Here is a 14,427-nt window from a genome sequence, read left to right as displayed (position 1 = left end):
GCTTTGAAATGTAACTGAACCCTCAGAAGCAATGAAAATCAGGATAATAATATAAACACACAAAAAATAAATGGCAACAGTGGAAAATACACAGGAACTGGGCTCAGGGAAATGATGAATTGGAATAAGAGTCAATGTCAGGACTGGAATACGCAGAACTGTGAACATTGCAAACACTTACTAGAACGTGGCAGGATATGCAGTCAGAACAGGAGTATAGAATACAAGAGAAGGAATCTGAATATACAAAACAGGTGTGGATGTGTGTAGTCTGAACTAGGAACAATGAGCCAGGAAGAACAAGAGAAAGGCAACTGGCTCCATGTTCCTGTTCTGAATAGTTAATGATGTCTAATAACAATGGAAATAGAAATCTAAAGGCAAGTCTGGACTATACTGGCAGGATCAAACAGTGTGCAAGGAGATTCAACAGTAAGATCAGTTGCCAGCCAGTGCACCCTTGGCTCACCAGACAGAAATATCACGAGGCTCAGAGGAGGAGTCCAAGTGCAAGGGGAGTTCCAGGTGCAAGGAATTAGGGAACCAACTATGAAGGGGAAACTGAACTGAAACTTAGAAAGAGAAAAAGCAGCAAAACCAGACACAAAATAGGACACATAAAATTAGGAATCGAGTATTAGTAGTAGGCAAGAGAGGGAAAAGTTCAAAAGATAGAAATAAAAGGGCCAGTAAAGCTGTGGGATCCAGGAATCAATAGAAAGAATAGAGTACTAGCGCAGGGCGTGTTTGAGGCAGGGTTTGGAGACAGATAAGACTACGGGGACCATGATGTATCATGAAGGTAGTACGGATGTCTGGAATGAACTAAAAACTGTACCTGGAAATACAAGGTATGGTAGTTTACATACTCCTATTCACGGATAAAAGCAAGACCCCAAAGGGCCTTCAGTAGAACCAGCGAGTGGCAGGATGGCAAAATCCTAATATTGTGTGTGTTCTGACTTGCATTGTGTTAAAATGTGTCTTTGAGTTTGTGAAGATTATTATTTGATGTGAGATGAATCATGTTTTTTCAATTCAATATCAATTTACATATATGTAATTGTCTGTGTATGTGAATCTGTTCTTCTTATAAGATGACGAGACACATCAGGTGTTCATTGACAACACTGCCTCCCAAAAATGAAGCCAGACATAGGCTGTCTATTAATCAGGTTGCTTACTGGTCCTGCCAAGAAGAATAAAAAACATGACGCCAATCAAGATAGTATAAATATCTGTTCCTGGAAGACACATGGTTTAGAGAAACAACTACAAAATGCGAACGCAAGGTGATTTTTTAAGAGTTAGGACATCATTCTGACTCAAGAAACTTGGTGCGTAGAACCAACACATATCGAAGGTTATGTGCAGTCTCAGGTACCTGCTTCAAAGTCTTCAAAATGTGGACATCCAATATCACACTAAAAGCAACCACTTTCATCAATCGACTAGAATAATGTGTATGATCAACCAGCTATAAACAACAAATGGACCAATATATGCTCCAATAACCTATAATTTAGAAACTCTGAAAAATGGTGGTGCCCGGGCATCTTTCTGTAGGGGAAGTTACCCTGGAAGATTTGGAGAAAACACCTACTCTGGTGATTAGCCCCACCCAAACTGCACCGTTAACCTTGACCGAGTCGCAACCCTTGATAGAGTCGCCACCTCTAGTAGTAGCTTCCCCCACAAAAACTGTTAAGGAGCCCAGGGAGGGTGCCATTCCCAAACAAGATAGCACAAGGCCAGTAGTTAAGACTAAGCAGCACTGTCTACCAAAGCGCACCAGGTCTAAAAAATCCCCTCATACCAACCTTCGAAATAATGCAAGTCATTCATTGCCTGTTAATGTGGACGACCCCTCTGTCTTAGCTGCATCGTTGGATGACGCCCATATGGGTCATGATGCTGCCAATATAATCTACCCTGAGCTCAATGCACAAGTGTTAGATATAATCAAGGATCTCATACAATCCCAACTACTACCAATAGAGCGAACTTTAAACAACATCGAGAAGCAGATCGCTAGATTAATTAACCACACTAGTCATCTTAAACCACCTACCACCACCCTAGCTACACTAGACCCCACGACTGACAATCATGTTAAGGCAGTCACTGCACAGAAACCTGTGCCCCCATCCTCAACACATAAAACTTCCTTACCTACAGGAAAAAACCCTAAAACCCCAACTATTACACAAGCAATTTTAACAGATACTAAGGGCACTACTAAACAAGCACACGGAAAGCCAGTAACAACGGCTGACCCCACTAGAACAAAATCAAAACCCCCTTCGCCTAAACCCTCGGCTACCCAACAGGCTGTTGATGTTACCAGCAAACCAGTTAGTTTAAAGAGGCCAGTCCATCTTCCTCAAGAGGCAAGCCCCTATACTGTGATTCTCACGGGGGTCCCAGAACTGGAGGAACATATGAGTGAATCCACCTGGTCACTGAAAAATAAAGTCATGCAGTGGCTCCAGATTAACAGACCCCTTCCCTCACATTGTAAAAGCAGACTTTCTATGGTACCAAGAGTTCCTTGGATTGGGGAAACAAGGAAAAGAATAAAGGGGGACTGTATCATTATTAATTTTGATAACCCAGAGACAGTCAGTTACATATGTTCCTGGTCAACCTTGGAGAGAAAGGGAAGTATAGACACTAACCATTTGTCTTTCTTCTATCCCCCGAGGTTTCCCAGTGAACAAGATTTTCCCCCAAGTTGGGACCAATCCCCAGGCTGGAGTTGGACTCAAGTTGAAATGCGTAACAGGAGGAGGGACTGGAATCATTATCCTTGGAACCCTAGAAGAGATCAACCCTATGCAGAGGGGTGGAGAGGGGCACCAACTAGTAATTACTTTTCAACCCTAGAAATGGTTGACTGACCATCAAACAACCAATTACTTCCCAATAACAAGCCTAAAACCCCCCCGTCTCCTGATAGCTTAGGGACACCTCTAGGTCAACCTGGGAAGTTTGTTTCGGCCCAACCCACTGTGGATTCCTCTAACATGGCCTCGTTACATGGCCCTCCTGGGCCGGGAATCGCACAAACTGATGATTCCCTGGCTCCCCTTTTACCCTCAACCTCTGACTTAAGTCTTCTACACTGCCCATTAATTCATTCTGATGATGACCAATATATTTCAATTCTATCCTGGAACATAGCCGGTCTCTCAAATAAAGCAAAGGACCCAACCTTCCTGAACTATATAAATGCCTTTGACATCATAGCGTTTCAGGAATGTTGGGATCTGACACCTATAAACTTGGACGGCTACAGCACACATTTTACCCCATCCATCCAGTCACGCAGAGGTAGGCCTTCAGGAGGTCTTTGCTTTTATGTCTCAAACAGACTAAATGTATCATTAGAACGTGTTGAGCTCCCTCCAACTGACTCTAGCTCAAAGTCCTTTGGTCGCTCCCTACAGGCCTTCAAAATGTCCGGGAAAGAGGCAGTCAGTTCTCTCATTATAAATCTATATAACAGCGCACAGAGAGACGACCAACCAAAATTTATAGAGTTTCTTTCCAAACTCATAAAGAAGGGTATGGGAGGGTCCTGCTTAGACAGACGCTTAATTATATTAGGCGATTTTAATTGTCATCTATGCCCACACAGTGGAACCAGGGTTTGTGATCATAGAGCCCCAAATGGAGAACATACTACCCATTTTGAACATTCAACCATGGGATCCCAACTGAACAATCTATTACACGAATGGGATCTGGGCTTCTTCAACGATTTAACAGTGCCCCCAACCGAATTTCTACCCACATTTCATGGAAGGGGATCGCTTACGACAATAGACTTCTTCCTCTTGTCACACAGTCATCATGGCGACGCTCTAGAAATCAATAGAGAGGAGCTGGTTCTGAGCGATCACTATCCCATCAGTGCCAAAATATATTCCCCCTCCAGTGGAACCAAGCCTAGGAGCAACATAGAAAATCTTTTCTCACATACTATTTCTCTTGCATCAAGAAATGGGTACACTATAAAATGGGCTAAAATTGACACCTCGAAATTTCTTGAAAATCTGATCAAAACTGTCCCTGATCTCTTCCGGTCCTGCTTAGAATACCCTCCCAATCCACAAGAAATCATCACCGCTTTTGACCAAATTGCCTCGCAAATTAGAAAACATTTGACCAGAAATTGCAACAAAAGCAAGAGCCGTGGTTGGTTTGACCATGAGTGTTCAAACACTCATAACATCCTGAAGGCCACCCTTAACAAATCTCCAAAAAACCGGGTGGAAATCAGTTCCGCCCGTGCTGCTTATAAACAGGCAATTAAAAACAGAAAAAAGGAACTGAAAACTGCGGCCTGGGAAGCTCTGCTGAAAGCTAGCACTTTAAGAGACAATACGGCCTTCTGGAGGGAGGTCAATGCCCCCTTTTTTAGCGACAGATCAACAGACCTCATAGAAATTGCCATCACGGAAGAAGTCTGGATAAATCATTTTACCGAACTGTACAAACTAGATGACCAGATTGAACCACTTAACCTCGTAACTCAACCAATGGAGAGTAATGAGTCGCAAATCAACAACACGGAGCCGTTTCCACTATCCATCTACTTTAACTATTCAGAAGTGGAACTGGCCATCCTTGAAAGTTCTAATGCCAAAGCTCCCGGTCCAGACGGAATCCCTATAGATCTATTTAAAGACAACATTCAACTATGGGCACCTATTCTTACAAACGTCCTCAATTCTTACGCCTGCAAAGGATTCCCTGCAACATGGCAGAAAGCGATCATAATACCCATCTTTAAAAAAGGTGAAAGAACGGACCCAAAATGTTATAGACCAATTTCCTTATTGGACTCCATGATGAAGGTGGCCGGGAGAGTCCTGTTGAACCAATTACAAACATGGGCTCAGGAAAATAACATTTTGTCCAAATTTCAATATGGGTTCGTCTCTGGTCTCGGGACAGTGGAACAATGCTTAAATTTAGCTCTGATCATTGACAAATACGTGTTGGCAAAAAGGGGCAATATATACATGACTTTCGTGGACTTAAGCTCTGCTTTTGATTGCCTTAACCACAGCTTACTCCGGTCTACCCTCATCGACATGGGCGTTGACTCCAACATCTTAGCCTTCATAAAAGAACTATATCGTGGAGCTGGGGCCAAGGTTCGCTACGGAAAGGACGGAGCCTGCACGAGCAAGTTTCCTATTAAAAAGGGGGTCAGGCAGGGCTGTATCCTTGCCCCCTTTCTTTTTAATTTGTACATTAACAGCGTCGCCGACTGCCTGGCCAATTTAGATGTTGACTATCCAAAAGTAAATGGCCTCGCGGTTCCAATTCTTTTATACGCGGACGACGCCGTTATCATGTCCAGGACCCAATTAGGGCTTCAAAAAGCATTGTCAGCCTTTTCAACCTTTATGGGCTCGAGAGGTCTCAAGATCAATGTAAGTAAAACTTTTACAATGTGTTGCAGTAATAAAAAGAACATTTCCTGCAATATGTTCATTGATGCAACCAAGATTAGCCTCACGAAAACCTTCACTTACCTGGGTATCCTTTTTAGCAGCACAGGATCATGGAAGAATGCCGTACACACCCGAAATTTGGCTTTTATCAGACAAATCGGAGTCCTGAAGAAATTTGCTACTAAACTAGGTGGGAAACCGGTTAGGATTTTGCTGGACATATTTGCTGCCAAATACGTCTCTACCGCAACATACGGAGCAGGTATCTGGGGTCTGGCGGACTGTGGAGAGATACAAACCAGCGAGAATGCATTCTTAAGATTTTTGCTGGCTGTTCCTCGATCCATTTCAACCACAGTTTGTCACAATGAGCTAGCACGTGTACATATCTCGGACACAATCAAAATCGCTCCAATTCTGCTATGGCATAAAGTATGGTCCTCGGAAAAAACGGTGCTAAACCAGGACGTAATCAAGGATTGTATGGCCTTAACTGACTCAAGAAAAATACCCTGGCTCGCCTATGTACAGAAATTTTTAACTTCATTGGATCTAGCTGATATGTATATTAACCCTACTATGTGTCAAACGATTTCTAAAAAGGACCTCAAGTCTCGCTGTTTAGGTCTACTCTCAGACAGACACTCTTATCTTGAAGGTAACAAAACATCGATCGCTAACCACAACCTCTTACTTCATGATGCTGGCATCCCACCTTATCTTTCCCCGATTCTTACAACCTATACGAGAATGTTGCTAACAAGGATGAGGACGGATTGTCTTTTCCGTTTATTAACATTTCCCACCGTAAATGACTGGTCGACTACTCTGGTGGCCTGTCCTTGTGACAATGTTTCCAAGCAATCCAACATTCACGTTATTTTATTCTGCAAATTTTATGACTGGGGCAGAAGGAAACATCTCCTCCCACTCTTGAAACTGTGGGGCTTAAGACAGTGCAGGCCAGCCTTACTCAAGCTATACATGCTCGAAGATGAACTTACAATCATTGCAGCTACTAGCTTCCTGAAATTTGTAGTAAGGTGTAGAGCGTCCATGAACTAACTGTCTTCTGTTCCCCGACAGCCATAATTTGCACAATCTTAAATCTTCTTGTTTCTTTTCTAAAAACTGTATGTTTTATGATTGAGCTTCGTACTCATTTTATGCTGTATTAAATGTGCTTTTATGATTTTCCTTGTTAAAATCTAATAAAGCTATTAAAAAAAAAAAAAAAAAAAGTTAAGAAATTACAAGAACTACAGCAGACAAGCAGGAAAAGGCTTGGGCCATGTTATTTGATACACTACTGACAACATTTCCAGGTAAACTACAACCCCTTAAAAGCCAATACAAAACCAGAAGAAACAAGGGGCCTTGGAGATCGAGTCTGGTTTAGTAGGGAGCTATACAACCTAAAATCGAAAATCATCAGAGAAACAAGTAAAGTTACAAAGCAGCTAAACCAAGGGAAGGGTCCGGATAAAATCACAGTACATAATGTATGATCCCAATACAAGAAAAACAGCTGGAGAGCAAAAATAGGATACCTAGAAGATATGTGGAACAAACTCATCCTGTCCAGCAAACAGCCAAATAGTAAAACAATCTAGCAGTTGGTCAAGGGATTGTCTCTTGGAAAGGAGAGACAACATAACGCTGGGATCCATGCAGCCTTTTGGGAAGCCCATGTGTGTGGTCTTTATGCAGCAGTAGAGTTCGAGGCAGCAGGGGAGACTCCAGGTGACTAGGTCAAACAGATGCTGAAGTGAAACTCCATGCATCCATTCTATTACCGCATCTAGAATCATGGGCAAATAAAAAAAAAAAGCTTTTGCCATGGATACAAACCTGGTTCACAGTCGACATGGGGACAAACCTTATGGCCTAATGCTTCCAGCAGAGAAGGCAAAAAAATTGAAAAACTTGCTTGTTTGCATGCTTCGTAGACCTAAAGTCTGCATCTGATCGTATACCTCAAGATGTCTATGGCCGAAATTGGATGAATGGGTATGCCAAGAAGCCTATTGAGGGCAGTAATAGGATTCCATACAGGTACCTAGGCCCTGGCCAAAATTGGGGATAGAAGCCTAGTTCAAGATCAATGTTGGGGGAGGGGTGGAATACGTGATCCGTTCAGTTTCCTGCAATCATATATAATCTAATCAAAAGGGAAGGATCACTTGTCCTGCATAAAATCGGGTATGTGGGAATGGTTCTTTCTAGTCCCAATAAAAAACTCTCATGCACGTGTTGATGAGTGACGATGTTAAGCGGTATATCTTGGTTCTCTGCTGTCCCTCACACGTGTCTGCATAATCATGGGGTTTAGTGGTTTATGCAACCTCCAACTGGGAAGTAATACACTCAGTTAAAAACAGTAGTGATCAGTGATGGTGACTGTGACGTGATAAGGTGAAAATTAGAAAAAAGTCTCTCTCTTCCAGACAAAATTTTAATAGTTCTGGTTTCTGGAGGCAAATTTTAAAAATTGATGTAGGTGAACAAGAGTGGTTATGACTCTTTCACACTAGAATTGTGGTATAGGTTGACATGTTTCAGCCCTTGGATCGCCAGAAGGTCGGTGGGGCTTTCATCAGGACCACGGTGCAAAGTGTATAGAGACCTCTCACGTCTCTATATGTGAAATTTCCAATGCTTCCGGGACCAGCGTAGGCAGCAGAGTCAGTACAAGCAGAATGACGGAGTGACCGAACGTGCCTCCCTGACCCACCTGGATCCTGATGAGGTTTACCATAACCATTAAAGAAGGTACTTTTGACCCTTTTAGGAACAGAATAACGACATGTTCCTTTAAATCTAAATTTACTTGGAAATTTCACATATAGAGACGTGAGAGGTCTCTATACACTTTGCACTGTGGTCCTGATGAAAGCCCCACCAACCTTCTGGCGATCCTTCCCTTTTGATTAGATTAGATAGAAGCCGAGTGACAAACAAAATTGAAACCAAAAGCGGTGTAAACAGGGATTCATCAGTGCCAAGTCTGTTTAACTTAAACCTTACTGACCTCGCAGTTGTCATTCCACAGGATAACTGCCAGCCACCAATTATGGCTGAAGAGAAAATAAGCTGCCTCCAATATGCGGACAACCTTGTCCTACTAAGCCAAACTACAGGTTTTCAAGGCAGCATGAATGCCCTCAAAAGTACGTGGACAAGGAAGAGCTAGAATTAAACCTGGTGAAAACATAAGTGGTTAGGCTGGTGGATGCAAAATTCAATTCACACTCCTGATTTATAGAAGGGAAAAAGTCAAGGTAGCAGCTATTTACAAATACCTAGGTTTTAATGTAGAATGTCAAATGGTTTTCAAACACGAATGAGCCCCAATATAGCACAGTTGCTAACTTATGGTTTTAAATTATTAAAGAGACAGCAGAGCTGTGTGTCGTTTGGTCACTTGTTCTCAGTTATGCATGCTCAAATAATGCCAACAGTGACCTACGGCACACAAATTATGCAGGGACATGAAGCAAGCCATCCTTAAAAAAATCCAAACTAAGGTAACAAACTGTGTTTCACATCTCAAAACCAGCTTCCCCAGCTCAGGAATGTTTAGAGTTTGGCTTGAAAAATCAAAGACCACAATGTAATAGCGCCTACATCAAGTTATGCTGGAGATTGCACCCATCTGAGAGTGGGGCTATTAACGATTAATGCTATCAGGAAATTGAGGAGCAAAAACATAGCAACGTATAAGGCTCATGAGGATGCGTCTAAAATAGTCCATCAAGGAATTAGGAATACAAGAAGCCTGGGATTCAAGAATGGGAAAAGCTCCACTCCATCAAATAATAAACGCGGAAACTCAACTTTTGTCCCACACAACAGATAAAAAGGCTCTTGCACGAAGGCGCCACGCTTGGGCAGTGATTCATTCATATGCAAAAAGGAAAAACAACAACTACAGGACTACCCTTCAGCGCACTTTTCACAGGCCAAAAGCATCATTTTGATATTTCGACTAGGCTTTATGGAAACCAAAGATCTTATACCCTGCTTGGAAAGATCAGCTGCAAAATCAAGTCTGCTGACTCTGCGGTTACAAGCAAGAGTTGCTAGTATACATTTCTTACGTGTGCCCGGGGCACCTGATGGAAAGAAAAAAACATCTGAAACCAAAATTTATGTATCTGAAAATTCAGACTTGCAGGAAAGCGGTAATTACCTGGTTGAGCAGTACCTCAATTTCTCTGGCATGAAACTGGGATAATATTTTTTAAATGATTTTAAAAGAAATGGAACAAGTAAAAGAAAATTGTCTGTAAGAGGGAGGGAAATAAACAAGGGCACATTTATCCAAGACTGTATAAATTGATAACGTATTTACATTTCAGTCACAAAGGAGCTGGTCATTTTCAAAAATGTTGGAATTATCATTCCTTAGGCCTGTACAAGAATATAGTAACACGGAAGAGAGCAAGATGGGTTTAATTTGTGCATTGCTAAAGGGAAGATGAAATAATCCAAGGAGCTGAGGAATTTAAAGCAGACTCTTTTTTATCTACAGTAAAACTAATGTTCATTTTATATGGATTCTTGGTTTGCACAAGGCACTAGCATTATAAAAAAACAGTAAGAATAGGGGCAAACTATCTACTACAATGGTATAAAAGAATAGGTTGAGATGAAGGCCCTGCCCACAGGTGTATTGTAAGATTCACTTTCATGTTGCACTTTATTAATATTAAACTTTAATGCAGGATAAATTGCATAGCATACATCGGAATTTCTTCAGTTTTTAGTGTATATGGGTTTAGGTGTTGCCATTCTGTATTTTAACAAACGTAATTGAATGGTTTTTATTGGAATGTAATGGTTTTTATTAACTACGCAAATAAACTTGACTTCAACGGACCTTCTTTTATTTTTATAATATGATTAAATAGGTTCTCCAATGTTTTCCAGTTATGACATTTTATTACTTTCTTAAATGAATTACATTTGTATTATGTTGATAATATTTGTACAACATGTCTTTATCAGTGCATGCAATGTCAACATTTATATAACTGATAGAGCGTGCAGGGACCAACTAGCTCAATATTACCATATTCACCTGGGCCCATATGACATTCACACTTTGAACTAGTAGTCCTGCCTAACTAATTACTAAGTTTAATCACCCTATCAGTGCTTTGAGTCCTTTTAGGACTTATACCTGTAAACCATGACTTACCAATCCTTGTCACCTTTGTTATAAGTCCTAGGGATTGTAAAGGGAGTTAGAATAATCAGGCAATATTTAAACACATTTACTTTCTTATAATAAACACAGACTCGGGGAAAGATTTAAAGCCTTTATCTAAGAGAGATTTTCTGAGCCAAATTGATAGAGCCACAATCTCTTGACTATAAATTTTACAAGCAAGAATATAACCAGTAGGACATAGAGTTTATAAGAAATCACAGTAACACCTTTAGACATTGGTACCTGGGAAGGGTGAGCAAGGGAAATAGCACAAGGACATACCACATAGATTATGTTTACCTAGAATGGTGCAATGACCAATCCTGGTCACAGGCTGTGGCAAAATAGACCAGGGCTAGGCTTCCGGCAAATCAGGTGCCCATGGGACAAGACAGGTGCATATCAGGACAGGTGACCTCCTCTAAGTGCAACGCCAGCGTCACACCCCTCTCTAGCAAATTGTGGTACCCCGACAGGATAATAGATTCTTCTGACAGAGTGCTCCGCCAGCACCTCTGTTCTCGATCGCCTATTGAGTGCATTGGGTCAGTGACATGTCAGCTATTCAGACAAGTCGGACAGTTTCTCTATCTAAACCTACCTTAGTTATACCATTTCGAGGGAAATCTACCACCACTTAATTTTGCAAATCTATGCGTTCCCCTTCAGTGATTGGTTGGAAAGACGAGGAGAGGTCATCACACCATACTAAGATGATGTAATTTCAGTTCGATTAATATTGATTGAATCCCCACCCATAATTTACTTTCCAATGACTTTATTCCGCCCAACAATATTGGCATACAAATCATAGACATTGTATTTTATTTGAGTCTTCTTGCTTCCTCTTTAGAGGTCAGTGGAGCAGGTTCCCAGGAACATCATGGATAAAAAGAGTGTTGGCAATCATTCAATGCCAATGCTTCAGCAATTTCAGAGTCAGAGTGCGCGTGCGGAGCATTGTCCAAGATGGAGGATCTGGCAGTATTCAGGCCCAAAATACGAGCTAGTAGCAAAGTCAAAAAGAAACATATTAGAATACAAAAATAAAGGAATGCACTGTATACCACTTATCTCCACTCCAACCCCATTACTTTATTTTAACTTTTGCATTAATGGTTAAGCACAACAAACAAGCTTAGTACAAGCTGCAGCATAAGCATTAGCATGTGAGATTTAAAGCGGACATTTCTGGCACTAGTGCGCAGAAGCAAAGATTTCCCACCAAAGCAGAAAAGACACCAGGTGAGTGTGGCAGACGCATGCGTAGTGAAATTCCCGCGTTGCGGCGGCCATTTTAGGACATTCGACTTAATGTTAGTAAAAGCACATAGGCAAGCTTCCCTAGATACTAAAAATATTGTGAAATGTAAATATTAGTAAACAAAACATGTTGGTTAATATATTACAAGTTATTTAGAGAGGGCTGAGTACAAGCAAGTTTCTGTATATGTGAAACCTTGCTCCATCAATCCCCTCTTTGATGATATTTTATATCAATACAAATTAAGGAACCAGATGCCAACTTCAACATTCTCCCAGTTCAATTTCTTCAATTACTTTGGGATTTTTTTTCTTTTTACCATTATTCTGATAAACTTTCATTCTTTTGTATATGTCCCCCTTTAACTCTTCCATTGAATCACATCAATTTTCCTTTTCTTCGTTTTCTCATTCACAGTGTACCTTTTTCTATTTCTGCAGCATTTGCACCAAATCATTATCCCTCATATTATTAGTGATATTCCCATTATTGGCATCAGTATTTTACCTACAATACTTCTACCTACATTAGAAATCCAATTACCAACAGAAGAGAGACCATCAGTTAGTCTATTCCATGCACTATCAACTTCCAGTAGTTTCAGTTCTTCTTCCACATGAGTAATATTCCTTACATACCTCCCAATTTCAACATTTTTATCTGTTATGTAAGTGCAATAATGTTGCGCTTTCAACATTCTACAGACTTCGCCCTCTTTTGCCAATAATATGTCAAGCGCAAGTAGATTTTGTAAAGCCATCAATCTGATTGCAACCAATTTAGTATTGATTAATAAGAATCCTCCAACAGTGTCAGTCAATAATCAATTCACCACTGTAGACAATTTACAGATTCTTTGAGTATTCAGAATTACTCCCACTGAAGGTATTAATGCACTAAATATATCACCTACAATTTCTGCAAAAATAGCTCTTTTATATCGTGTTAGTTCATTTTAGTGTTCATTGCTTCCAGTGATTCTTTTTACATGGTATACCTTTGGGAATACTAGTCCGAAATAGCAACTCCCATACCAATGATCAGGCAGCTTAAAGTAAGCTTTGTTCCCACAAATGTAATAGACACCAGGAAATACTGGATCAGTTCCCCCTTTTAGTCCCCAACCCCCAATTATAAGGATATTGTGTTCACGTTCACTAGAACTAATTAATACATTGTTATATTCAGTTTTCTTCCCATGGAAACAGATTTTCCCCATCTTTTCAAAGTCCAAAGATATAGCAGCATGAGGTTTGCCACTTGCCATAAATTCCTCCCTTTCAGCCCATTTGGAGTTTCATTTCAGTGGCTTTTCTATGGAACTCCTGCCTCATTTTCTTTACTAAATTTAAAAATACCTTTTCCTCTTCGTGTAAATTACATGTTAGATTGTCTTTGTGTGCACTAGCTATATCAATTTCTTTCACTGTTAGGAAAAATACACAAAAGAATTGGGAATCTTTAGCACTAAGGACAGGATTTATTCTTCTACGTATAGGAATCTCAGGAAAAATAACATCTTTGTTAGAATAACAATACTGCAACCTTCCAGTTTTATAAAACAAACTAGTTAATATGCTATTCTTCTAGTGTAATGATTCAGGATAGGACTTTGTTGGGCCTGGAATTTTTTCTTCGTCCTGCACCCGTTTTACTAATCCTGTCTGGTCCTGCACAGGTCTTGCTGATTCTTGATTGCTTTCCGCCTGTGCGTTTTGACTTATACCTATCTGTCCCTCCTCAGACAATGGAGCTCTGGTAGGGGTTTCGTTGGTCTGAGTATATTGCTCTTTCCAAATCCGGTCCTCCTCATGAGTACCATTAGCTTGTATTTCTGTAATCTGAGTACGTTCTTCTATACCTATCTCATCCTCACTATCAGTCTGGTTATCTAAATATGTTTGGCTTCTTGTTCTCACTCTGATTTCAGCTATATCAACCACTGGGATCCATTCATCCTGACAGGTGCTAGGTTGCTCTCCGTCAACTACTTCAGGATCAACTTCTTGAGACCCTTCAGCTGCACAACCTTCAGCCTCAACTTTGTCAGGTTCTGGTATCCGTTTAGTGTGGCTGGCAAGGATCCAGTTGGGAATTCCCTTGCACTTTACAGCTGTGGTGGTGACCAATATTACTTGTTCTGGTTTTCCCCACCTTGGTACTAGGAAAGATTTTCGGGTGTGATTCTTTATCACTACCCACACTCCTGGGTTCAAATCATGTGCTGGAGTTGAATGTCTGGCTTCAGCGTCTTCTCCAACCTGGTGAGAGATAGAATGCACTTTGTCAGCCAACTCTTTGCAGTACTCCAACACTAAATCATCAGATACAGTTAACAGCTGATGTCCTGGCACACATGCTTGCTTCATTGCCCTTCCCATGAGCATCTCATGGGGAATCAAACCTGTTTTCTTGTCTGGAATGCTTCTGAGTCCCATCAGAACCAGAGGTAAAGCTCAGGGCCATTCTAATTGGGTAGA

At 40.9% G+C, this 14,427-nt stretch overlaps 1 protein-coding gene across 1 annotated transcript in view; it reads left to right on the top strand.

Moving 5' to 3' along the window:
* FRMPD3 (FERM and PDZ domain containing 3) overlaps positions 1-14,427 on the top strand; it is a 786,479-nt gene that overhangs the window by 260,188 nt on the left and 511,864 nt on the right. The gene's annotated exons all lie outside the window — the stretch shown is intronic.

This window comes from Lissotriton vulgaris, chromosome 4_1 (genome assembly GCF_964263255.1).
Source record: "Lissotriton vulgaris chromosome 4_1, aLisVul1.2, whole genome shotgun sequence".
NCBI lineage: Eukaryota > Metazoa > Chordata > Amphibia > Caudata > Salamandridae > Lissotriton > Lissotriton vulgaris.
Note: the sequence above shows the minus strand (reverse complement) of the source record. Positions and strands in the feature narration are given on the sequence as shown.